This window comes from Chanodichthys erythropterus, chromosome 20 (assembly GCF_024489055.1).
Source record: "Chanodichthys erythropterus isolate Z2021 chromosome 20, ASM2448905v1, whole genome shotgun sequence".
Taxonomy (NCBI): Eukaryota; Metazoa; Chordata; class Actinopteri; order Cypriniformes; family Xenocyprididae; genus Chanodichthys; species Chanodichthys erythropterus.
In genome coordinates, this window is record NC_090240.1 from 35,315,324 (window position 1) to 35,341,797 (window position 26,474).

Sequence of the window (26,474 nt, forward strand, 5' to 3'; positions counted from 1 at the left end):
TCTTAGTTACTTTCTGGTTGTCCTGCATCCTCACTAAATGAAATTAGCCTAGTCCAAAATGCAGCTTCTATAGAGATCTTACCAGGTTGAGGAAATATGATCATATAACACCAATTCTATCATCTCTACACTGGTTACCTACTGCTACTGACCTATAAGGCCCTAAATGTTCAGCTCCTATGTATTTAACTGATCTTCTATCATCCTATCACAAAACAGCCTGGCATCAGCTGTTTTGGCATCCCTCCTCCACCCAACACCAACATAATGTTGACATCTTGCTACCAGACTCATCCTCAAAGCACATAGTCCCACTGGGGAATTTATCTAAGCTCAAATACATTTAACCGCAATAAGATTATGTGGCCAATCAAACTAGTGAAATCAAGATTAATGACACACTTTTAGCCAAGCATTCACATAATGCAACTCATAACATGTAGTCCAGTTTTATCAGATTAAATACATATGAAATCTTTTGCTTGAAATGTTATGAACAGTAAAGTGCTATACAAACAAATGTGAATGTGAATTGTTTTGCAGTGTGTCAGTTTATTTTATACCTCTAACCATATTATTATTTAGGCAGATAAGGACAGTCAGATCTACAGGATAAAGTTCTTCAGGAGCGTCTCACAGGAGGCAGTTCCAACAGTCAAACATGCAGTTCATGTAAAATAAAAATACAACTAGATTTACAACTAAATCAATGAAGTATAAAGCTAAATGAATAAATTTGTACTCATTTGTTTATATTCTACATCATACATATTTTTAACCATTTATTTATATTCTGCATTATAAACGTAGTAAGTCTTGCAGGTACTTTCCAAACCAAGCAAACTGCATTCAAGCATTTGTTTAAATGGCATTTTCTTACATCAAACAGAGCAATATTTTGTCCTTCTTAAATCTAGGCAAAAATCAATACTTGTATACATAGTTTAAACAAATGCAGTAGCATTTCTTACACTGGACTATTTGGTTATACGAGTCTGTTTTAGTTTATTTGGTGTGAATGAATTCTTCCAAACCCAGTGCTCACTAACAAGTCTGCTTGAAAAAGGCAGAGGATCAGTTCATGTTCAGTCTTGGTTTGAATGTAATCTGCTGTGAACCACAGAAGTGACTCTCTTGATGATTGTTGGGTTATTCTCAGCCACATCAATCAGGAATACACAAGTGCAGGAAGAAACAGTGTTCGTGTTCAAGCTTCTTCAGAGCTTTATTGTTCAAATAGGGTACATTACAGTCAATGCCAAGGATACATTAAAGAATGTCATGAGATAGCAGGTAAAACATGTTTAAGGAACACAAGGCAAGGATGTTAAGAAGCAGGGAGAGGAGAAATGATACGGTATGTAAGTGGAATACAAACAGCCAGCACTTTACTACTTAACTGAGAATAGAAAGCAATTTTTATTCTCACAATGATGTAAAATTTTCAACTTTGCATGTTTTTGGTCATGTTAATATAGTGAAATGCATTTTCTCATAACTGCATGATGAATAAATGACATTTGTAGAGCAGTACAATACATCTTGCAATACATGAGACAAACTACAGTGAAAGTAGTTATATAAAAATAAATTTGGTATATTCTTCAAATATCTTCTGTCTATAGATCAGTTACTGCTGTGTAGAAAAGAACACGTTAATTATGTCTTTAAAAAAGTAATATAATTTGTGAACTACTTCTTTTGAGGAGTTTCAGTATGCTATATTTAGTTCAATATATGCCACATTCACTGAAGTATGGAGATAATCTCATTTCAGATATGTGTTGTGTATCAGTCCTTGTTAATTGCTTCATTAAATGTATTTATCCAGACTCTCAATAGCTTTCTCTTGAGAGTATTTTCTCCATTCATCTGGAATCTTGCCACTCCCCTGAAAGGTTTTTTCATAGTGTTTTTCCAGATCTTCCTGGAATCTGCACACAAACCACTTCCAGTACGGCAGCTCAGAGAGATCTGGGGTGATACTCCATGCAGCATATTCAGGACCTCCTTTTCTGTATTCCTTCCAGAGGACTGTATCATCTGAGCTATTTGGATAGAAAGACCAATCACTGGCTACTGCTGATGTGCAGAAGTTGGTACATAGGTTTGTTGTTCCTCTGAAACTACTCCCATTTACTCCAGTAACACGATGGAAAGGAACACTGTGATCTCCAGTATGATCTTCGATTGTGTTTGTGCAGATGGCTGCACAGAAAGGACACTGAACCCAACAGCACTGACAGAAGTGATTGATCAGAAGCTCATCTGGTCTGTCTGTGTGTTCCAGCTTTACTGGAAAAGTTTCTGTACTGAATTTGCTGCGTATGTCAGATATTATAGAAGGAAGTTCTTCTTTTATCACATCTTCTAGGAAGCTGACTTCAACGTCTTCATGATTCACTCCAGTGAGGTCATTTAGAGACAGTACCAGCACATCAGAGAGCTGTTGTGTGAAATGAATCAACCATGAATCAGCATCTCCATTGATCTCTTTAACCTGTTCAATGGATTAATGTGCTGCGTTTGTGATCTTCTGCTCCAGCAGTTTAATGCTGTTTTCCATCTTGGGTCGAACACTATCTTCAAATCTTTCACTGATGTACTGACTGACTTCATCTCTGATGAAATTCTTGAAGTGTTTTCTGGGATTGTTAATGTAGGTCAAGCATGCTTTGAAATCCTGTTTTTCTGCCAGCGTCCTCAAGATGTGTTTCTCCAGTTTTGATCGGTTCCCATTTAGTGATTCACAGTTTGTCTTCATTGCATCTGCTAAATCTCTGGCAGATTTTTTGTAGATATTCTGCTGAATGTTTTTTTTAAGTTTATTACAAATAAATTCACCAAAAACAGCAGATGATGTTGCTCCTTGACAGTATTTCTGGAAAATCCTGTAGTACTCTTGCTTCTTCCTCCCCAAATAAAGAACAGGATCATTGGCTTCCCTGAACATTTTGTATTGGTCAGTGAATGTTTTGTTTGCTCTGTGACAAAGGCAAAGTACCAGATCCACGAAGAATTCTGTCTTTAACACATATTTCACATTTGGCTCTTCCTCATGCTGCATTAATCTTGCCTTTATGTGATCTATGAGTTGTTGAATGTAGCTGTTGTTGTAGCCCATCTTTGCAATGTTATATGACTGAATCATTTTTTCTGTGTGTTCAGAGATGTCTGTGATTAAGGCTTTTATCTGGTCTTCATCCTCTTTAGATAAAACAAAACCAAACATCTCTTTAGCTCCTTTGTATATATTTTTCAGAGCTCCTGTAAATCCACTGGATTTCTTTAAATGTACATATTCTGAATAGCTTGGCAAACAGATCATATGTTTCTGCTTACAGCTCTCCTTCATACGGTCTAAAGGGAGACTTTCATAGGTCTGAATGAGGATGTTTTTCACATCTCCTAATATGTCAATATCTTTGACTAAAGGAGCGTCTCTGATTATCTCAGCTGTCTGTTGTTTCCAAAAGGATTCAAACTGTGTTTTCATGACATTTTCATCATTTGCTTGTTCTTTGAATTTTAAGGCAAGTTCTTTGCTCTTTTCAAAGAGTGTGTTTTCATGATGTATCCTCTGATCATCAATCTTTTTCTTCAGTTGATGTTGCTGAAGAACACCATTTAATTTCCTCTTAGTTTCTCTCACAATGTTTTCTTGAAGCTGTTGGATCTTTACCTCAAAGAAACCTTTCCACTGATTCAGTACAGCTATGTACTCTGTCTTTCTTAAAGATATCAGACATTGTCTTTTTCCTTTTTTCACTTTTTTCATTCAGTTCTCTTTCAAGATAAAATTCTTCAATGTCATGAATTGCTTCATTTTCTATTTTGTTGTAAAGCTTGTTTTCAATGTCCAGCATGGCGCTCCGAAGGCTCCAGGTCCACTTGCTGTATTCAGTCTCCAGTTTCTTGTATGTTGCGATTTCCAGGGAATTTTTGAAGCTGAACACAAATTGTTCATTAAGCAAAGCCTCCCAGAGATCTTTAACACGGTCTCTTAGGTGTATCAGCATTATGCCATCTGATTTTGAAGCATGTATTTGGATAGTTTTCTTCAGTTCTTGAATGTTCTCGCAGTAGTTTGGGTTTGGTGGTGCCATGGGTGGGCTGCCCTCCCAGAGCTGAGCAAAATACTTCACATCATTCTGTACATCAAACTCAATCACATCACTGAATCCTTCTGCATCACAGACTTCCTCTTTAGCAGCAAGTTTTGTCATTTCATCCAGTTTCTCCTGCAGTTTTCTCCTTCCCTCCATGTTTTTCTCTCCAGCTGTGATATCTGACACATTCTGATGCACAAACATGCAGCTCGGGTTCAGTCTGACGTTCTTCATCCTCATGAAGGCCTGAACAACAATCTGAAGAATGTCCTGCATCTCAGATGGGTTTTCTCCAAAGATGTTGATCAGGGTCATATTTCCAAGACCAACAACAAATGTGGCCATTTCATTGTCACGAGATGTTGTTGATCTTCCAGCCAGTTCTGGTGCTCGAAGTCCTTCAGTATCAACAACTAGAATGTAGTCAAACTTCAGCTCTGTTTTCATCTCTTCTGACACTTTGACCAGCTGCATGAAAGCTCCTCTGGTGCATCTGCCAGCACTGACGGCAAACTGCAGCCCAAACATGGCATTCAGCATGGTGGATTTACCAGAGCTCTGAATCCCTAAGATTGACAACACAAAGACTTTCTGGTCTCCCAGTTTCTTAACAAGTTCATCTAGAACAGCAGTGACCCAGGTGAGAGGAACATGAGCAGCATCTCCATCCATCAGCTCCATGGGAAATCCGGAGATCATCATCTCTGCTGCAAGACTCGGGAGAGAACAAAAGTCAAACTTCAGTTCTTTCTTCTTCTTCTTCTTCTTCTTCTTCTTCTTCTTCTTCTTCTTCACAGATGACCATGATTCATAGATCTGACCAAACTCTCTCAGGATGTGCTCCAAGCCAAAGGTTGTCCTATTGATTTGCTTTGATATGTTTTCCAGGTTTGTTTGTTCAGTCTGTAGTTGATCAACACTATCAGGCATCTTTTTCAGTGATAAAACTTCATGCCATTTTACATCATAATCTTTATTAAGTCCACAGAGCTTCTCAGAAGTGAAGTCATCTAAAAGGTTCATCATCCATCTGAGGAAATACTTTTTTTCACTGTCTCTCTGTGATTTCATTGTTTCAATTAATGTCATCATAAACTCACTCAATCCTCGTGCCACTTGCTTTTCTCTTATTTCTCTCATGTTCTTCAATTTGGTACTTTTATCTTCCTCTAGATTTTCTCCTCCTAGATGATACAGCTCTTTGTTGATTTTACACCAGTCATGCCACAGTTTCCCCTGACAGGGCAAGTTTGTTTCCTTCACTGATGATGGATCTTTTCCTCTCAGTAATCCCATGATCTGGACCGCTGCTTCTTTCCTTCTCTGACACTCTGGATCCTCCTCATCTACTCTTATTCCTGTGTGTTCGGTCACATCTTCAAGTTTGAAGGTCATTTTCTGCTCAGTTAAAGCCGCTCTGATCATCTCCCTTATCTGATTAGAAATATCAGATTGATTTTTGTCCAAAAGACCAACAATGAATTTTCCATTCCCCAGTTCAGTTTCATCACAGTCATTGTCAGTGAGCAGACAAATGAGAGGCTGAGGAGATTTGAAGAGTGATCTCACCAAACCCTTGTACTGGTTCTTCTGTCCAAAATCAGGTAAGAAGAGGACTTTTACTGAAGCCATACTGGTCAGAATCTCATATTGTTTCTCATTGTCTGCCGCATCACCATGAAGATTACAGAAAGCAACACAGTCATCAAATTAATCCGTCTTTTTCCCAGAAGGGCAGTACCAGGCGATCTCCACCACTCCATCCATCAGTAATCTGGTTCTGCTGCTGCCTGGGCAGTTCCTGTGGAAGAACGTCTGGTGTTTCACATTGATGAGGCCGTTTATCAGCTGAGACTTAGATGAAGACACTGAGCCAAACCTGAAGAAAGCCACCATTGGAGTCTCAGCCTTGTAGACCGGTTCAGTTTGACTGATGATCTCATTGTTGGTGTTCTTCTTCTTCCAGCTCTTGTTGATTTGTCTAAATGTCCAGAGAGGAAACTCAATCTGTTGTGTGAATGGATCAGGAACAAGCAGAGGCAGTGAATACTGACACTGTGAGAGTTTAGTCACCATCAGCTGCTTCAGGAAACCATCAGCACAATGAAACACGGCCATCTGAACATCCATTGGGTGAATATCAGGGTTTGCTCTGTCTTTGTTATCTTCTTTCTTTCTGTGTTTTATGGCTGTGTATCTTGCTCTGTAGTTCATGTTAATCAGCTTTTGTAGGAATGAGTTCACCAGTTCATTCTCTTCCTGTGGCTCCTGAGACTGAAATGAAGACTTGGTGATTTGAAGAATGTCTGCTGTTTTCATTTTATCTTGACGTCTTTTTGTCAGATCTAGTCTATCATAGAGTTCTTCAAGTTGTTCATTGGTTTGTGGTCCAACCTTCGGGTTTTGACCAGTTTCATCTTTCTGTAAATACATGAACACATTAATATATAAAAAAATATTTTGTTATTGTGTCACAGCAGAGATAATAGTCTAATAAATGCAGGTTAGAAAAAAAGAAATATTAAAATTAAGAACTACAGTAATGGAAATTTATATAAGAAACATTTCAAGATTATAGACTCTGTTTAGACCTGGTTACTTGGTTAATGCATTTTCTCTGATTGGATAGCTATCTGACTGTGAAAAGAGTAAGACCAGGTGTAAATGCTCTCTGAAACGCATTCAAGACAGATATAAATCCAATCAGTCAAACCACTTCAGGAGATGAGACGCATTCCAGATGAAACTGGACAGGTGTAAATGCATCTGGTTGTTGAAACCACAAAGGTTCATTTTACTTCTCCCAAAATGTTAAAAAATAAATGTGTGAGAGTGTATTATAGGCTATAATAGCCAGATATGACAACGCTACAGTGCCCATCACATACAAGTAACTGAGTATCTCTTCAGCAAACCAATGCTCAAACTGCCGCAAATTAAACAAAGTAAGTCGCAGAGGCTCAACACAAATTCATCTACATTAAGAGTTGTGAGACTAAACAATCTCTCCTATTGCAGTCTTTGATCTTGAAATCAGCTGATGATGAATAAAATGCAGCTCAAATCTGTTGCTTTCATTGACGTGAACTCTGCTGAATTTACATTTTGGGGGGGAATTGAAGATCGGATTTATATCCATTTAGATTAGACACATTTATGCAGCCAAGAGTAAATGGAATCGTTTTAATGAATCAGATAGCTATCCGATCGGAGAAATGCCTGTGACCAGGTGCAAAAACAGACAAAAGTTAATTTAGGACCCTATCCTTTAAAAGGAAAGAAAACAATTCTCTCTGGTATGTTATATTTGCAAGTCAAGTGTATACATTCTGTTGTAAGGTTGTAAATATATAGCATTGTCCATGTACTTGATAAAATTAGCTAAGACTAAGATCTCTAAATGCTCCTGACCCTTGATTTTCATTGATCTCTTACCTTTAGAGAAGAGGCTGTTTGGGAGCAGCACATTTTCATGTTCTCCATGTCTTTTCTTCTGTCATGTTCATACACTGTAAAAAAAATCCCGTTGTTTCTACGGAAAAATACCGGCAGCTGTGGTTACCAGAACAATACTGTAAAAATGACATCTAACCGTAAACATACTTACGGAGTTACATGTGAATTTTACATTTTAAATCTGTTAAATTTACAGTAAAATAACGTATTTCATTAACTGATATAATGTTAATTTACCAACCTAATGAAGTACTAATATCTGTTTTGTACCTTTATAATACACTGACAGTCACCAAACACAGTGGTGATGAGAGTCACATGATGAATCAAAGTTCATCACATGCAGCTTTTCCACAAGCTGAGGAAGACAATACTAATACATAGAAGGTGCACACAGTGTCATTCACACACACACTAAACACCATCATGGTAACATGCATGAAATTTTAAAAATGCAATAAACATTAATTTAACAACATTAGATGTAACATAAAACCCTAATGTACATAACTGATTAGAAAAAAATGAGAAAAACTAAGAAGAAACAGAGTTATTTCAATGAAAATATATCAAATGTGAAGTGTCACGCAGGGAATTGTGGGAATGTCAATTTACGGTTTTTCACTGTAAATTTTACAATGAATTGTTATTTTTCACGTCCAAAAACTGTGAATTTAACGGTATTTTACCGTAAAATTACATTAAATGTACCGTTAGATCTATTACAGTTATTCACCGTATATAGTACGGAAACTTTCTGTAAACCAATCAACAGTTTTTCACCGCAGCATTTTTACAGTCTTTTACTGTTAAAATCACGGTCATTTTTTACAGTGTAGTCTGGTTTTAGTCTCATTAGTTCATCTTGCTTCTGTTGTTCTATTAATTTAATTCTGTCTTCATATTTCTTACACTGTTCTTCTCTCAGTTGTTTCTCATTCTGGATTTCCTTTGTGAATATCTCATGTTGTTTCAACATTTCCTCCTGATGTTTCTGCATTTTTTCCTCTTTTACTTTTATCTCTTTTCTGTATCGTTGTTCATTTTCACTAAATTCTTCCAATTTTCTACTCATCTCTTTATGATACCTTCTTTCTTCCTCCATCATCTTCTTATTCATCTTTTCTATTTCTACTTTATGTTTGGCCTGAAGATCTTCTTTTTCTCTTTCTATTCTCTCGTTTTCTCTCTTGATTTCCTCTCTTTCTCTTTTAATTTTCTCATCACATTCATCCCTCAAGTTTTGTTCTTTCTCTCTCCTTTTCCCATCCTCTTCTACCCTCCTCAGCTCTTCCTCTTGTATATTTGCCTCCAGTTTCTCTTTGTATTGTTCTTCAATCTTTCTAAATTCTTCTTCTCTTTTCTTCTTCTCTGCATCATAATTCTTTCTTTCTTCCTCCAATTTAATCTTCATTTTCTCTTTCTCTTCTTCATGTTTGGCCAGGAGTTCTTCTTTCTCTCTGTTCAGTTGTTTCACTTCATCAATTAACATCTTCATCTGTACTTCTTGTTTTTCTTTTTCCATCTGTCTGAACATCTTACATGTGTAGTAAAATCCTCCATTTGCTGTCACCATGTCATTGATTTACTGTAGTAATATAGACACCTGCTCATGGTCTCTAGTCTCTTTATTATTGAACACATGGTATCTGTTTCCACACTGTTCAACAACGTTCATCAAAGCAGATCCTGGTTTTCCCAGATAGTCTTCATTAGTTTTCTTCTTCAGATCATCTCCTCTAGTGAAGAGCACCATAGTGTACATTAGGGAGTTTTCACCAAAAGTCTGCTGAATCATCTTCACTGCGTTTTCATCCTCCTCAATGGAACGTCCCACTGGGATCACTAACAGAAACACATGTGGTCCTGGCAGAATCATGGAGATGCAGTTGGTGATTTCTCTCTGGATCTCTTCTTGACTAAGTTTAGTATCAAACAGTCCAGGAGTGTCAATCACAGTAATTTGTCTGCCATCGATCTCAGCCGTCTCTCTCTGACACTCTCTAGTAATGGACTCTTGAGACATGTCTTCTTTAAATGCTTCTCTCCCTAAGATTGTGTTTCCTGTTGCACTCTTCCCAACTCCAGTTTTTCCCAGCAAGACGATCCTCACATCATCTGAAACCTCTCTTGAATCTGAAAAAGAGAAAACTGCTTGGGTCATGCTGCTTGTCTTTTAAAGTCACATCCCACAAACATTTAGAAGCAATCTGTTAGAATTAATACAAAAGAATTGTGAATTTGACTTAATGTGATTGTTTAATTGTGTGACATGAAGAAAATGTATTTAACACATCCCTGACAATTTCCTGAAAATACTTTTCGAAACTAGTATATCTTTATGGCCTGCTGAAACTGGTTTTAAACACTGTTTGGTGAGTGTTGTGTTCTGATTCCAAAATAATTCTCAATGCATCTAAATTTGTGTATCTGTGTAGGGTTGTAAATCTATATAGAGCACCATAACTTATGTGGACTGTAACCAAATTCTGCTCAAAGATTCTACATATAAGCCATAAAGTCATTGAAGAAAACATAAAAACAAAAGCAGGTTATCTTTAGGTCAAAGTCACAGCCTCTCCTGGTCTTCTGTAGAGTCTGTTATGGTCTGACTGTGATAATGAGCACTTTCTCCCCCTTCCAGTAGTGAATGTTCCCATAACTACTCCCCAGTCCACATGTTTTATCATTTAAAGTATGGCATATGCATTTTCTGATCATCACCTTGAATCTGTGTGTCTAATGAGATTATTTTCTTCCTCATTTCTTCAAATTTCTCTGTTTGTGCATCCAAAAATGTTTCTGTGGAGAAACAAATTCCACCATTTTCTTCCATCATCTGCTCCATTTTATTCACCAACATGGACACTTGTGTTTTTGACTCAAGAAAATGATGTCTTCCCCCAAAACTCTCAATGAAAGTCTTCATTGCTTCATTCAGTTCTTCTGTCTCATGCTCTGACTTCCGGATTATGAGCACCATGATGTGGTTGTTGATCTTTGAGCTAAATATTTTCTGGATCTCCTCTGTTTCTGTTTTGTCTTCATCAGTAAGTGGACCGTCAGGAATAATGAGGAGGAAAACATGAACTCCAGGATCACAGAGAGACACACAGTGGAGAGCCTGACGCATCACTTCCTTTTGTGAGAGTCGAGTCAGAGCTGGAAGCTCCACCAGAGTGATCGGACGTCCATGAACTTCTCCTTCCAGCTTCACACACTCTGAGCTGAGCTCTGATCTTCTGTCTCTCTGGTTCAGGATGAGGTTTGATATGGAGGATTTTAATGTTCTGTTACTCCCACACAGAACCACATTCAGCAAAATGTTGACACCCTCTGCCAATAAAAAAGAAACATGACATTAGTTTATTGGGTCAATTACAGGATTTGTGTAAAAATTTTCATGTGATTTATAAAATTTGTATTAATTAAAATTGAATGATCACCTCTACAATATCTATTAATAAATTTTCAACAGTCATTATTGTCAGGGTTAGTTGCAATCAAGGAAAGGATACGGGATCATATAATAGCAGCAAAGGTTTATTAACTATACTTAAAGACTGGAACAGAACAACTAATGAAACAACGTCAAGAACAGACAAAGGAGTGCAGGAGGATAGAGTTTTTAAAGAAAGTGCTGATGAGGAAGTGCAGGTGTCGGGAATCCATGATGGCGAGCTGACTGTGTGCAGGTGTGGGTCAGAGGGGATTATGGGAAATGGAGTCCGGGGATGGTGAGACAGACGGTGACAGTGACAATTATATAATGTGCAGCAGCAATTAACTAATGTACATTGAAATAGGAATTAAGCTTCCACCGTAATCTGTTAAACAATATAATGATTAGGGGTGTAACAATACTTCGATATAGATCGATGCATTGATTAAATATGGCATGTGATAATTGCATCAGCTGTGAGCTATTAATGAGCAGCAGGTGAAACGCATACTTCAGCTTTTTCGCTTCAGAAGCGAGTGTTTGTTTCATACGTAAAGCAAAATATACAAAGAGTGTTTCTTTTTCGAGTTGATCTTGAGAGAATAACCTTTTTTCTTTTGTTTAGTGTTGGCGATCAAAGGCATCAAAGGCTGTTCTTACAGCTGGTGAATGGTACGCTGTATTAGAGTGCTAAAAAAGCAGTTCTCACAGCTGGTAAGAGGGGTGCCTGAGTGAGAGCATGCTACAGGATTGCACTTTTCCCCTGTTAGTGGAAGCGGCCATCTCCATTCAGCACTAAGAAAAAGAGCAGTTTTCTTAAAGAGCAACACGGGTGTGAGTTTGCGTCTTTATAAAGATGTTGTTCTGCCTGTGTGTTTCTGGGTGCGGTCATTTCCTGGCATCAGGTAATGGTCATGATCACTATCACAAGCCTGGGCACTAAGCACGTGATGTCAGCTTTCGTGGATGAGTCATGTACCCACTGCGGGAAGATGACCATCTTGGAGTTGCAGTCTACCTCAAAAGTATTGGAGCCCCCTCTCCCTTGATCTAACCCTGCAATAGGTGCTACTTCGGACAGTAGCTTGGATGACGTGAGGGTTACAGTGAGGGCTGCTACCCTAGGCCCCTTCAATACCCTAGGCCCCTTCGCTTCTCAGCTCCACAGCCAGTCAAGCTGCCTGAGGAACGGTCTGGCCACCTCAAAGTTCTGCAGCAGTCGTATCCTTTGGGGCTCCACCAGATGATCAGGGGCCAGTTGCATAAACTTAGTCACTATATTAAGACTGTGTCTTAAGAACTAGTTTGACCAACTTGCAGTTAACCAAGGGGTAATCAATGTTATTTTTCCAATTCAAATTTCACCAATCTACCTTTTTATGTAATGGACTTTATAAAATTAGGACCACTCCTCAAGAAAAACATTAGTGTCTTAACTTTTAAGACTAGTCTAAGTGGTTTATGCAACTGGCCCCTGATGTAAATCGCTGCATCGGAAGGTAAGCCCACTGTCTCCGGGGATGATGGTTCGGCTGTGCTGCTCCCTTCGGGTGTGGTAGCATTGTCCAAGTTAGACCCAGAGATGACTGCTATGCTTTCCTGGGCCACACAGAACTCGTGTGGAATCCTCCACCATGTCCCAAACCCTCGATGATTGGTTTCTCTGGGTGGCCTGTGCTGGTTCTCACACATATCTCCCATGTGAAACTGGCAGTTGCAATGCAACTATGCCCTAAATCCACCTCACAGGGGGAACCGTGTCTCCCCTCCCGGGCCAGAAAGCACTCGTCGGGTCTAACCGGCAAGGCTTACCAGGCTTGTGGAGAGGCCACCTCTGCCCTGCACACTATGGTGTTACTGCAGGTTCACCAAGCCTGAGCTTCGATCAAGTGCTAAAAGATCTGCACAAAGGTGGTCACGATCCGGAAGTTCTCCAGGAACACACCACAATGGACCACTTTGAGCAATGAAGGTCATGGTGCGGTGTCTGGGTCATGCAATGTCCACGCTTGTGGTCCAGGAACGCTATCTCTGGCTGTGTCTGGCCGACATGCGGTGCCAAGATCCGTTTTTTAAATTCCCCTGTCTCCTAGTCCGGCATCTTCGGCAACGCAGTCAAGAGATTTGCCCAGCAGTTCTTGGCTGCCCAGAAGCAGATGGAGGCCATCAAACACATCCTGCTCCGACAGTCAGCTCTGAACCTAACACAATCTACCGTTCAAAATGTTGATGCAGAAACGCATTTTCGAGTGCATCTGTCCCCGAGATTGGTTTGCAGCAATTGACCTGAAGGACACGTACTTTCATGTCTCAATTCTCCCTCAACACAGACTGTTCCTGCGCTTTGCATTTAAGGGTCGAGCATATCAGTACAAAGTCCTGCCCTTCGGGCTGTCTATCACAGAGGTGGCCCTTGTTCCCATGAGAGAACAGGCGTGCGCATCCTCAACTATCTCGACAACTGGCTCATACTGGCACAGTCCGGAGATCAGTTATGTGAACATGGGGACTTGGTGCTCAGTCACTTCAGCCAGTTGGGTCTTTGGGGCAAATGGGAAAAGAGCAAACTCTTGCCAGTGCAGAAGATCTCTTTTCTTGGTATGGAGTTGGATTTGGTTGAACGGGCAGCATGCCTCACAGAGCCCCACCATCTCCTACTCTGGAGTCAGAAGCATCTGAGGTTGCTTTGTGCCATTCACATTCCTAGCTTGCTCAACCATGTGGCTGTTGAGCTATCATGAGCTGCGCTCCCGGGAGAATGGACACTATGGGCGATATGGCTTAAAAAACATATTGCGATATACATTGCAGCCTCTTGCGATAACGATATATATTGCAATATATAAATTATAATAGAACCATTTCAGAACAGGTTACATAGACCCTTAGGAAAGCCAATCTGCTAAATGAATTTTTTTTGTTAAGAAATAAAGAAATGTTGAATGTCTTTTTGAGAACATTTATTGTGCAAAAGCAAAAGCCACGTCTCTCTACCATTTGAAAAGGGACCATGTCCTTACACAATTACAGTTATGGCCCTGGTAATTTCAATCCTTTGCAGGCTCTTCCTAATATAAGGAGTTCCTTTTGAAAATGACTGTTGGATTGAGGTTTGGATCAGTTCCTGTTTTTTCTGTCCTGAGTTCTTCGTACTGGATCTTGCGGTTGGCTGCATTGCCTGGCAATGCTGGTATTCAACGACATGTTTAGTTTTGAGGTGGTAGAACAGATTAGTCGTGTTACCTCTCTTAGCTGGAACTTTTGCCCCACTCACTCTACAGAGTATATTTTTCTGCTGCTTGTCGGATGGCTTAAATCCAAACCAAGTCCAAATAATAGATGTTGCACCGGTCTTTTTCACGAGATCCTCTGTTTTGCTGACACTTTCAGCCATGTTTATTCGAGATGACGAATATAATGATGCGTTGCAGCCGGCTGCAGCTCGTGGCTCTAAATTTCGCGGGTAGATTGCGACATTAACATGCATTATCTCGATAGTGCAATAGAATTAAAATCTCTATCGTAGGCCAATTTTGTATCGTTTATATCGCATATCGTTTATATTGCATATCGTTTATATCGCCCATTACTAGGACACTCCATACCCAGGCAGTCCAGCTGATTTGGCATCGTTTTGGAGCTGCACAGGTAGATCTGTATGCCTCTTGGAAACCACCCACTGTCAGTTGTTTTATTCGCTGACAGAGGGAACACTTGGCATGGATGCTCTGGCACACAGCTGGCCCCGGGGGCCTATGCAAATATGCATTTCCCCCAGCGAGCCTTGTCTTGCTAGTTGCGCCCAACTGACCCAACCAGACCTGGTTCCCAGAAATTATTTGCTTTCTCAGAGACGGGCATCCTAATGAGCCTGTTGGGTCCTCCGATCACCCCGGCAGCCGGATGTGGCGGAGCGTCTGGTGTCAGGCCTACATTTGTTGTATCCTTGAGAACCAGTTGTAGGCTGGATGCCCGTATGTGCAACCTGAAGGGGATGCCATATTTGTAATGTCCACGGTAAAGCTCCTAAGTGGAAGCCCGTGTCTTTCCTTTGGCAGAGTCCGCTCTGTTGCCTTCTCCCAAACCAGGTGAGAACCACTCTTGAGACTTCCATATGAAGTACGGCCCTACAGGATTAGTCCATATGTGCATACTCCACCACACCTTCCTAGATTATGTGGGTTCCGCAGTGATCCTTTTCCTATGGAAAGGGTACGCTTTCCCAGTGTTATCCAAGTTCACTGAGTAGGCAGTGTTCATCTCTCTGCGTAAGCCCACCTCCTAAGTGTACTGTGTACGGAGGGTTCAGCAGGATTATGCAGGGCACTGGAAGGTGACAGCACCTGTGGCGCTTTAGTAGGGACCCCAATTCGTTGGTCATCCGGCGTGACATCGAGAGTGACCAACTGAAAGGGAACTTCTCGGTTACGTGTGTAACCCTCATTCCCTGAAGGAGGGAATGGAGACATCACGTCCAGTCGCCACAGCTGCTGTACCGCTGCCGGGTTGCCTGGTCACCAACTTTGGCTTGGCTCCTCAGCAAAAACCTTAAGTATGCATTGAACCTGCTGCTCATTAAATGTACTCAAGCACTGTAATGAAAGTATTTGTAATTATTTACTTTCCACCTCTGCATTTTAGAGCTTGTGAAATCCGGGTAGTTTATGGAGCTGTCACTGTCCCAATCGGACAAGTGCTGAATCTTTACTAAAATTTATCAGTTGCTCGTGTTTAAAGCCTTGCAGAAAGAAGACAAAAGAGCTGCGCGCACACACTCACAGAATGTCCCTGCGCAGACAGCACACAAATAGACCAGTGAATAGAGTCTTTTTACTTGCTTTGTACTTCAATAGATAAAAGTCTATGGTTTGGCATAAAAGGACTTCATCTTGCTAAAGTTTATTGCTGTTTCTAAATCATGTTACTTTCCACCGGGTGTCTGTTAGATCACAGCACTGGAGTAGAGAGCACTGAATTGTTCTTCACGCACAGTAAGTAAAAATTTAAACTTAAAAGAAAAGGCTCAGTAAACTGTTGCATAGCACTAATACACTACGCATCAATATCTTTTCCCTTTGTGTTTTGAACCAACGAGAAGCACAGCACTGCATGCTGTGACTCCATGTTGATTCAAGCGCATCACGGGATGTGCATAAGTGCTTTGTGCCACTCTGTATTGGAACCTTTCCTATTATAATACTTTCGTGCAATGAAAGAATATAAATTCTTATCTTGTTATCTTATCTATCTTGTTCTGTCCTATTTATTATGTGTTGTTGCCTCATTAAATAGCTGTGCTATACATTTAAAAGTAATGTCTTTTAATTTGATAGAATCTATTTATGAATAAATATATTTACTTGTTTTTCAGTAGATTTTACACTACACATTTTTAACACAGAAGTCTTAAATTCTTTCTTAACTGTTGTCATCATGTCATAAGCTGTAACCAGAATACTGATCTCCTGTGTGACTTGTGGATGTCCCAATCAGGGTGAAGGATATAAGATTTTCAAATAAATGTTTATGCTATGTATTTTGGTTGCATTTGTGAGTTAATAAAAATGTAACTGGTTGTGTAAAATAGGCACATAATATAATAATATCGATATACCCCTGAATCGAATTGTATTTTATTGCAGAATTTTTTAAGGTATCGGCAAATATCGTATCACAGGCTATAAGAATCGATATCATACCATATCATGATGAACCATCCAATTTACAGTGATGTAATTGTGGCAAGCAGAGCCGAGCTAAGAGCCACGAGAATGGAGCGAGGCCGGTGGCGCGATTGTTAATGAGTGTCACCTGCACACCACATCCGTTTCGAGTTTCTCACGGAGGACCTCCAGAAGGATAAAAGGAGGGGTGATGACAGTGAAGGAGGAGAGAGGAGCAGGCCTGGATTTTATGTTGTTGTTTTATGTTTATATGCAGTCTGTGAGGTGCTGCCACTTTACTTTTGTTTTGTTGTTTATTTTATGATTAAACTTTACTTTGCTTGTTCGCTGGTTCCTGCCTACTTCTTCCCTGAACCTTTAACATTGTTACAGTAATAATGTTTATTAAATTTATTTTAGTTTTTTCAATTTATTTTTTCCAAATCTCCCCAAATGGATATGCCAAAAAAAAAAAAAAAAAAAAAAAAATATATATATATATATATATATAAGTATCTGTAAGTTTACTTTATGAGTTTGCAGTAGACATTATAAAATGATAATGTTTTTGTTTTACAATTATAAACTTTTTTATTATTTTCTTATATTAGTCTTTCTCTTAAAAGGAGTGGTGTATGTGTGGGTTAAACTAACTTTCTTGCCAACAAAACTTACTCAAGTTTTCCTTGAGTATCTTCTCCACTCTTTCAAGCATCTCAGAGTCCAATCCTGATTTTTTTTCATCAAACTGTAGATGTCCACCTCCACAATCCTTTATTAATTGATGAATACGGTTATTGTGTATCTCTCTCTCATCAGTCAGGACTATAGCGTGTTTAAGAGCCTCCTTACTGAATTCATTCAGCACATATTTCACTCTATGTCTGTTATTGTCACTGAAGTCGTTCTCCTGCAGCACAAGTATGATCACATGAGGTCCAGGAGCAGACAGATTCACACACTCTTTCACTCCCTGTGTGATCTGAGTGATTCACAGATTTGGCCTCAGCAGGTGAGGAGTGTTGTTGACTGTGACGTCTCTGTCCTTCAGTTTTCCTCTGTGTTTCTCAATGTTCAGCTCTACATCAGCAGGTGCTTCACTCTCAAACGCTGCTCTTCCTAAGATGAAGTTTCCCACTCTGTTGTTTTCTGTTATATTCTTCCCCAGCAGAACAATCCTCAAATCACTCACTGGAACACAAATAACAGTAACACTTGACCAAGTGAGTCCATGAACAGAAATGTCAGATTTCAGACTGCATACTTCAGGTACTGGACCAGATGGGTAACTGGCATTGAGAAGTTTTAAAGTTTTAGTTCACCCAAAAATTAAATTTCTGTCATTAATTAGTCACCCTCGCGTCGTTCCCAACTCCTAACCTTCATTACACATCTTCACACATCTTCGGAACACAAATTAAGATATTTTTGATTAAATCCAAGAGGTTTTTTTATCTCCCATAGAAAGCAACGAAATTACCACATTCAAGGTCCAGAGAAGTAGAAAAGACATGGTTAAAATAGTCAATGTGACTACAGTGGTGCAACCTTTATGTTATGAAGCAACAAGAATACTTTTTGTTTGCAAAAACAAAACTATTTGACTTCCCCTAAATAATGACTTCCCTTACGAAAAAGAAGTTTATTCAAGTGTGCTATTAGTATACATCCTTTAAACTAAAAATAAAGTATACTTTCAGTCTACTTTTTATATACTTCTCAGACATGTACTTTATGTACTTCTGAGAAGTATACTTAAAATTTCACTTAAGTATCCTTGACTTATACTGACAGAAAAGTCTAAGTACATTTGGCCTGGTCTTTTGATCGAGATATACTTAAAAGTATATTAATAAAAGTATCACATAAAACTACATTGTTTGAAAATATTGATTTATAAAGAAAACATATATTCCTAATTCTGAGTATCTGAATGTTTGTGTAGGCTAATCCACTGGTAGTGTACATAGAAATTTACTTAAAATCTACTTCTCTCTGGGTGTTTTCACACCTGTGGATCGCTTGTTTCGTTCCAAAACAGGGACTAAATTTGTTACAATGTTGCATTTTCTTCTTGGTTCAGTTTGCTTTCACATGGCAACATTTCAAAGCGGACCAGGGCGCCTACTAGACAGCACTGGGAAACCAGAGACAGCGAGAGAGAGAAAGAGCGCGCATTTGAATTTGCCGCAGCATTAATAATGTAGTATATAATTTAACAGCAGGAAAGACGGCTACATTTATAAAGTGTTTGCGTGTGTCTCGACAGTTACAAATAAAGCCACAATAAGCTCATGAAGCAAACTTGTCAATCATTATTTTGATGGATAACGCAGAGAAAACTGACCAATAAGAGGACAGTTTTACTCGCATGTGACTTGCCTAAACGCATTTTGGTACACTTTGAAATGTTGCCATGTGAAAGCAAACTGAACCAAGAAGAAAATGCAACATTGTAACAAATTTAGTCCCTGTTTCAGGACAAAACAAGCGATCCATAGGTGTAAAAACATCCTTAAATCACATTTTCCATTATGAATTATGATATAATTTGATTCGTTGGTCCGTTAACTGGGTCGGATCGCTTTCACATCTCAAGCGAACCGCTTCAGAGTTCGCTTGAAAGCGTACCGAGATCACCTCTTCAAGGAGGGTCCAGAATGAGGGTATAATCAGGGTATCTTCCGTTCATTCATGTTTTGATTTGATATTGAAGTCAGAAAAATGAGAAAACCGCACTTTTTTCGTTTTTCATTTTTAAAATGAAAACGAAAAAAGAAAAAACTGGCTTGATTTTTCTTTTTTCGTTCTGGGGTTGGAAACAGATAAGCAGTTTGAAAATTCGATCTCTACATGTGGGCGGGAATGAAACGCCTCTTTCCGCTGATTGGTCAACGAGACGTCAAACCATGTCGTCATCAGTTGTTTATCGGTTCAGCTCAACAGAATAAAAGTCCCTCGCTCTACAGCTGTACGGATTCTTAACGCGTTTATTCTACATTTCATCTCTTTCTAGTGAATTCTAGCCAGACTAGTGAACGGCTTGAAATTTACTTTGCAGCTGCACACTACCCCCAGCCTACAACTTCGATACATTGAGTGTAAAAATGTCTTTTGTTTTAGACAACATGGGATGGATTTGAAATGATAGATAGGCTATGAAATATATATATATTATATAGCCTATATAATATAGCCTATATATAGCCTCAGCTAAACATTCATTCAATGTTTCCCAATGACCCTGTGCCGCCGCCACAGTTCATAAACCGAATATCTATATATATATATATATATATATATATAGATATATATATAAATATATATATATATGTGTGTATTTTAAAGTCACAGCATATCTATTGGGCCTATTCTGTTTTTTTTTTTGTTTTTTTTTTCATAGAGAAGTGTAGGACGTCAAATGTTAAATATTCAGTTATCCTATTCTGTATCATATATGTATATACTAGGGAACATGCTATTTTTTTTCCTTTTCTTAAAGTTATAACTTTTGTTTAAGGCAATATTCTGAGTTTATTTATGCCGACTAAACTTCCAATGCATATCAGAACCGTTGTGTGACTGACTCGTAGCGCACAGAGCCGTGTTTCATTCCTGAATGAATCAGAGTCTTTGAACAAATCAGTTGACTGAGTGATTCAATGGCCCAAAAGATTATAGAGATCCAATTGATATTATTCTTGAATGAATCAGCGTTTTAAACGAATCGCTTAAAATGTCTCAATCATTAACACAATGACTTGCTGACACCTACTGGCAACATTAATTTCATAATCCAATTATCGTTTCATTTTGTCATTTAAAATTTTCTGTATTCAAAATGATGTGTAAAACAATAAGTATCATTACATTATGCAGTTGTAATTCCTACACATATACTGCCCTCTCTGAGCAATCTAACAACTCATAAATCTAAAAGCAACTTCAGGTGCTGCTTCTTTGACACCTCTGCAAGCCTCTGGTTGATACCGATTGAATTGGTAACAACCTATAGCATCATATTATTCTAATTTAATTGACAAAATGTAAGAACTTAACATTAAAGAAAGCATACATATTTAATAAGATTAGGAAAAAATCCCCAAATCCCCTGAAAATCAATTAATCAATTAAATCAATTACAGTTAATTTCTGACATAGACAGATGACAATAAATAGGCTATAAAAATACTCTTTATCTCATTATTGTTAGTGTTATTTCAGGGTTTTGATATATAGCCTAATATTGATAAAGTATAATTGATATCTTAAGAGAGCACTATAATGGTTATTTTTTAACACTGTTTTAACATTTTCCCCTTTATTTATTTATTTAGCCACTTGCATCCAATGAGAAATAGTCAGCTGCAAATATGGCTTGACCCCAAAAAAATTCTAACACAAGGTTTCTCAGTGGTTTACAGTAGTATCAGATGTACTTAAAAACATACTAAAAGTTACCCAAGTTTGACTCCAAGAAAGGCCCCATTTTCAAAATGGCATCCGTCAGGTCCTTAAAATGACCATTACTCCTTTGTATTCCTCCTTGACCAGGAATACTGGTGCCTGATACATGTTTTCACCATGTAATATTCCAGTTAGCATATTTGCATGATTGATAATGGGTGTAGACATGGTCCACAATGATAGTCCACTTCCATGGGTCAAGCCTCCACTGCTTTTCAAGGACTGCATCAATGTCTGCTGGTTGCTGTGGCGGATCACATAGAAACCCCTGGAAAACTTGTCATGTACATCAGGATGTCTGGTCTGAGTTGGCACATTTCTTGGAGGTAGAAATATGCAGATTTCAGGTTGTTGTAGTGCCCAGCGGTGGCAAATATTGGCAGACAGTCCAAAATTGCACATCTTGGACGCCATCTTGAAAATTACACCTTTCTAGTGGTCAAACTTTGGTAAACTTTTAGTATGTTATTAAGGACATCTAATACTACAAAAAAACAGCTGAGAAAACTTTTATTAGAATTTTTTTCTTTTCCATATATGCAGCCGCCTATACAGCAGAAGTCATGCCTCCCTTTGCTCTCATAGAAAACCATTAGACCCCTATAGCGTGCGGTGGGTTTTGTGGGGGGTAATTGAGAATGAATGGGGGAAAGTCAAGTCTTGTTTACGTGCACGTTCCGCGCGTCAGTTTGACTGAACAAATGATGGCGTCAATGGGAAGACTAATTGAAAAGTAAGTAAACAGATCACCCAGTTAGATGTCACCGATTTATGTCATGTCAAAATCAAACGTGAAATGGACTGAAAACAAGATGACTGCGGGGTTTATTAGTGCAATCAGCTTGGTGAAATTAAAAATACAATTCGTGTCTGTGACAGACGGTGTTTACGGAGCATGATGATTCAAAATAGCCTAAGTTGACTGTTAAAAAGAAAAACATGAATACACAAATAACATATATTGTTTAAAATATTATTGCCCTTAGTTATTATTTTGGAATAAATGTAAAAATGCTTAAAACATTAACTTGATGAGATTTTTTGATAAATAGAACATTTATTACAATACATTGTTAATGTAAAATTACAAAATAGAATTGTCTTTGGTTTCTTTTTTCTTTTTTGATGTAATGTAATGTTCATTTAACAAGGAATATGTGTCAACATTAAGAGTAATGCACATGAATTTACATTGATTCATAAATAAAAAATGTGCCTCCTCATTTCAGAACACCACTGCACGCCACTGATACTAATATACTTACTACATAAAGTATACTTAAAAAATATATTTGAACATTACTTAAGTTTACTTGATAAAATGAACATGAAGTATACTTCTTTTTCGTAAGGGTTTATTCAACATTTTTTCCTCTTCCCTGTCATTCTCCTAAACAGTTGGCGCAGTGAACGCAGTGCAGAGCTTCCGTGTTCTACGTCAGAACGGCATCTCATTATTGGCCGGCTCCTGCGACAGTATCACACGCATACGTCGTGGTGCTCGTGTGAACAGCGTCGGGAAATACTGAGCCGGCGTTGTGACGTAAACACGGAAGCTCTGCACTGCGTTCACTGCGCCAACTGTGTAGGAGAATGACAGGGAAGAGGAAATATTGTTGAATAAGGTTATTATTTTTGTTTTGTTTTTGCGCACAAAAAGTATTCTCGTCCCTTCACAACATTAAAGTTGAACCACTGTACGTTGACTATTTTTGACCATGTCTTTACTATGTGTCAGTAATTAATGACAGAAATTTAATTTTTGGGTGCACTAACCATTTAACACAATCTTAGGTATATATATATATATAATCCTCCCTTATATACAGTTTCTCAAGGATTTTGCAGCATTGAATATTATGAATTACCATATAATTGCTGACTTACTATCAGGTTGGTCAAAAGATGGTCCGCTTTTAACTGCAAATAAAATAAAACAAAATTCAATTTAAAATGTCACAAATTCTTTTACCAAATTCTGTTATCTTTATTTATTAAAAAAAAAAAAAAAATCACATAAAAAGAACAATTTGTCAACATTTATTATTCCACCTCAGTTTTATATTCTTTCTTTCATAAAACAAAAGTTTACTGTCTGCATGGGGATAAGTAAATGACAAATTTTAATTTTTTCAATACAATTTTAATCTGTACTATAGTTTGTTTTTTTACCGCTGGTCATCATGTTATTGTCTTTCTTGTCAGGGGGATCTTTACATTGTCTTTGGGGACTTCTGCTCCCTACAGATAAAACAAAGCAAAATTGAATACATTATTGACAAGTAAAAAAAATGAAAATAAAAGAAATTATATATATATATATATACAGTAGAGTCCAAAAGTTTGGAACCACTAAGATTTTTAATGTTTTTAAAAGAAGTTTCGTCTGCTCACCAAGGCTACATTTATTTAATTAAAAATACAGTAAAAACAGTAATATTGTGAAATATTATTACAATTTAAAATAACTTTTCTATTTGAATATATTTCACAAAGTAATTTATTCATGTGATCAAAGCTGAATTTTCGGCATCATTACTCCAGTCTTCAGTGTCACATGATCCTTCAGAAATCATTCTAATATGCTGATCTGCTGCTCAATAAACATTTATGATTATTTTCAATGTTGAAAACAGTTGTGTACTTTTTTTTTTTTTTCAGGATTCCTTGATGAATAGAAAGTTCAAAAGAACAGCATTTATCTGAAATACAAAGCTTCTGTAGCATTATACACTACCGTTCAAAAGTTTGGGGTCAGTAAGAATTTTTATTTTTATTTTTTTGAAAAGAAATTAAAGAAATTAATACTTTTATTCAGCAAGGATGCATTAAATCAATCAAAAGTGGCAATAAAGACATTTATAATGTTACAAAAGATTAGATTTCAGACAAACACTGTTCTTTTGAACTTTCTATTCATCAAATAATCCTGAAAAAAAATATTGTACACAAATATTTTGTACAATTATACACATTAAATGTTTCTTGAGCAGCAGATCATCATATTAGAATGATTTCTGAAGGATCATGTGACACTGAAGACTGGAGTAATGATGCTGAAAATTCAGCTTTGATCACAGGAATAAATTACTTTGTGAAATATATTCAAATAGAAAAGTTATTTTAAATTGTAATAATATTTCACAATATTACTGTTTTTACTGTATTTTTAATTAAATAAATGTAGCCTTGGTGAGCAGACGAAACTTCTTTTAAAAACATTAAAAATCTTAGTGGTTCCAAATTTTTGGACTTTACTGTATATATATATATATTTGCCCTGTTTTTGCATCAGATTTATTGTGACAAACTGTGCTTTATTATTATTCATTAGGCCTAAATCACATTTACCACATGCTGCTTCACTATTCACGTGGTTTTAAAGAAAATGTATTCGAACAAACTGGGATGCTCTATTAGATTAAATAGAAGTGCATTTCCATAAAGCAGGTCTTTATCTTACTTGTACCGACATATTTTCCAGCATTTATTAGATATGATTTGATTCTTACCTGAACTGGACGCCATTACATTATCAGTTCGTAACAAAATCGAAAGAGTGAACAGCACCAGAGTCCATATGTCACTGAGCTTCTGAGACTAGTGAAATCTGAAACTGTTGATCAACTATACAGTTCCCTTTCAAAGGCTACACTCTAAGCTGCGCTTTATTTAGCGCTATGGGAACGTCTTTAGTTGTGTCCACTACCGTGAAGCCGGAGCAAGCGACTTTACTGTCATAAGACTGCAATCTCTGCTGGAGAAAGGGGCCATAGAGCATGCTCCCCCTCTAGAGAGAGAGTCAAGTTACTACAGCAGATACTTCTTAGTTCCCAAGAAGGACGGGGTGCTGCGTCCAATCTTAGATCTTCGAGGCTTAACCTTTCAGTCAAAGCTCTCGAGTTCAAGATGTTAACCAGAAAAATGATCGTGTCGTAAATCCAACATGACGATTGGTTTGTCACGATCGATCACAAGGATGCATATTTTCACATAGAAATATTGCCACAACACAGGAGGTTCCTGAGGTTCGCTTTTGGGGGCAAAGCTTACCAATATCGGGTTCTTCCATTCGGCCTAGCCTTTGAACTACATAGACGACTGACTAATACTAGCACAGTCACAAGAGATGGTGTTACAACACAGGTGTTGTTCTAGCCCATCTAGTTTCTCTAGGGTTGAGATTAATGAGAGGAAGTGTCTCTGTCCTACCCAGAGAACGACATATTTAGGGGTCATATGGGATTCGACCATGATGCGGGCACGATTGTCTCCCGCTCGAGTCGAGACCATTCTAACCACTCTGAACAATGTCAGGCTAGGCCAAGATTGCACTGTTCTGCAGTATCAAGAAATTTTAAGTCTCACGGCATCAGCGTCCTCGGTGATTCCTATGGGCCTCTTGCACATGAGACGTTTCAGTTGTGGCTCAGAGCCGAGAGGTATTGTCTAGGCAATGCTCTACTGTAAATAAGGGCAAGGGCACGAGCTGAGTTCTTCGTGCCCTTTCTAAAATCCATGTTTATGGTAAGGGTTACGCGCTGCGGCTTCGTTCCCTTTCTATGTGGCTCAGACCTCGGTTCTTCACCCTGGGTCCCACTCTAGGTGCGTTGATGTTGCAAGATGCCAACAACAGATGCTCCCTGTACGGGCTGGGGAGCGGTCTTAGATGGCTGTCCAGTCCAAAGGGATATGGTGAGGTCATCATCTCGATTGGCACATCAATTGCCTCGAATTGATGGCTGTATTTCTGGCCCTGAAGTACTTCCTCCACCAGTTAAGGGGTTACCGTGTCCTAGTGCGGGTGGACATTACTGCGGTAGCCTTTAATATGAATCGCCAGGGTGGCCTGCGTTGCAACGTCTAGACAGGCTGGTGCAGCGCGTTCTGCTCTGGGCTCAGGACAAGTTCCTGTCCCTCATGGCGATTTATATCCCCAGATATCTGTCCAGACAGAGCATACCGACGGGGGAGTAGAAACTCCACCCGAGGTAGTCAAATCTGGTAAAGATTTTATGAAACAGATGGACCTCTTCGCCCCAATAGGCAGCGCAATGTCCACTCTATTTCTTTTGGAGTCACCCAGCTTCCCCTGGGTCTGGATGTGATGAGCAAATGTGGCCTAGAATGTGCCTGTATGCGTTTACTCCGGTTTCTGTGCTCCCAGGAGTTCTAGCTAAATTTCGCCAACAAGTGACTTGCCTCTTTCTGATAGCACCACGTTGGCTGAATTGAATATGGTTCTCAGAGATAATATCTCTCCTCGACGGCTCGCCTTGGGCGATTCCGAGCAGGAGGGACCTTCTGTCTCAGGCGCAGGGGACAATATTTCATCCC

The 26,474-nt window shown here is 38.6% G+C and overlaps 1 pseudogene; it reads right to left on the reverse strand.

The window, feature by feature from the left end:
• Positions 1–1,813: 1,813 nt before the first annotated feature.
• Positions 1,814–25,845, reverse strand: LOC137008809 (interferon-induced very large GTPase 1-like; annotated as a pseudogene).
• Between the last annotated feature and the right edge of the window lie 629 nt (positions 25,846–26,474).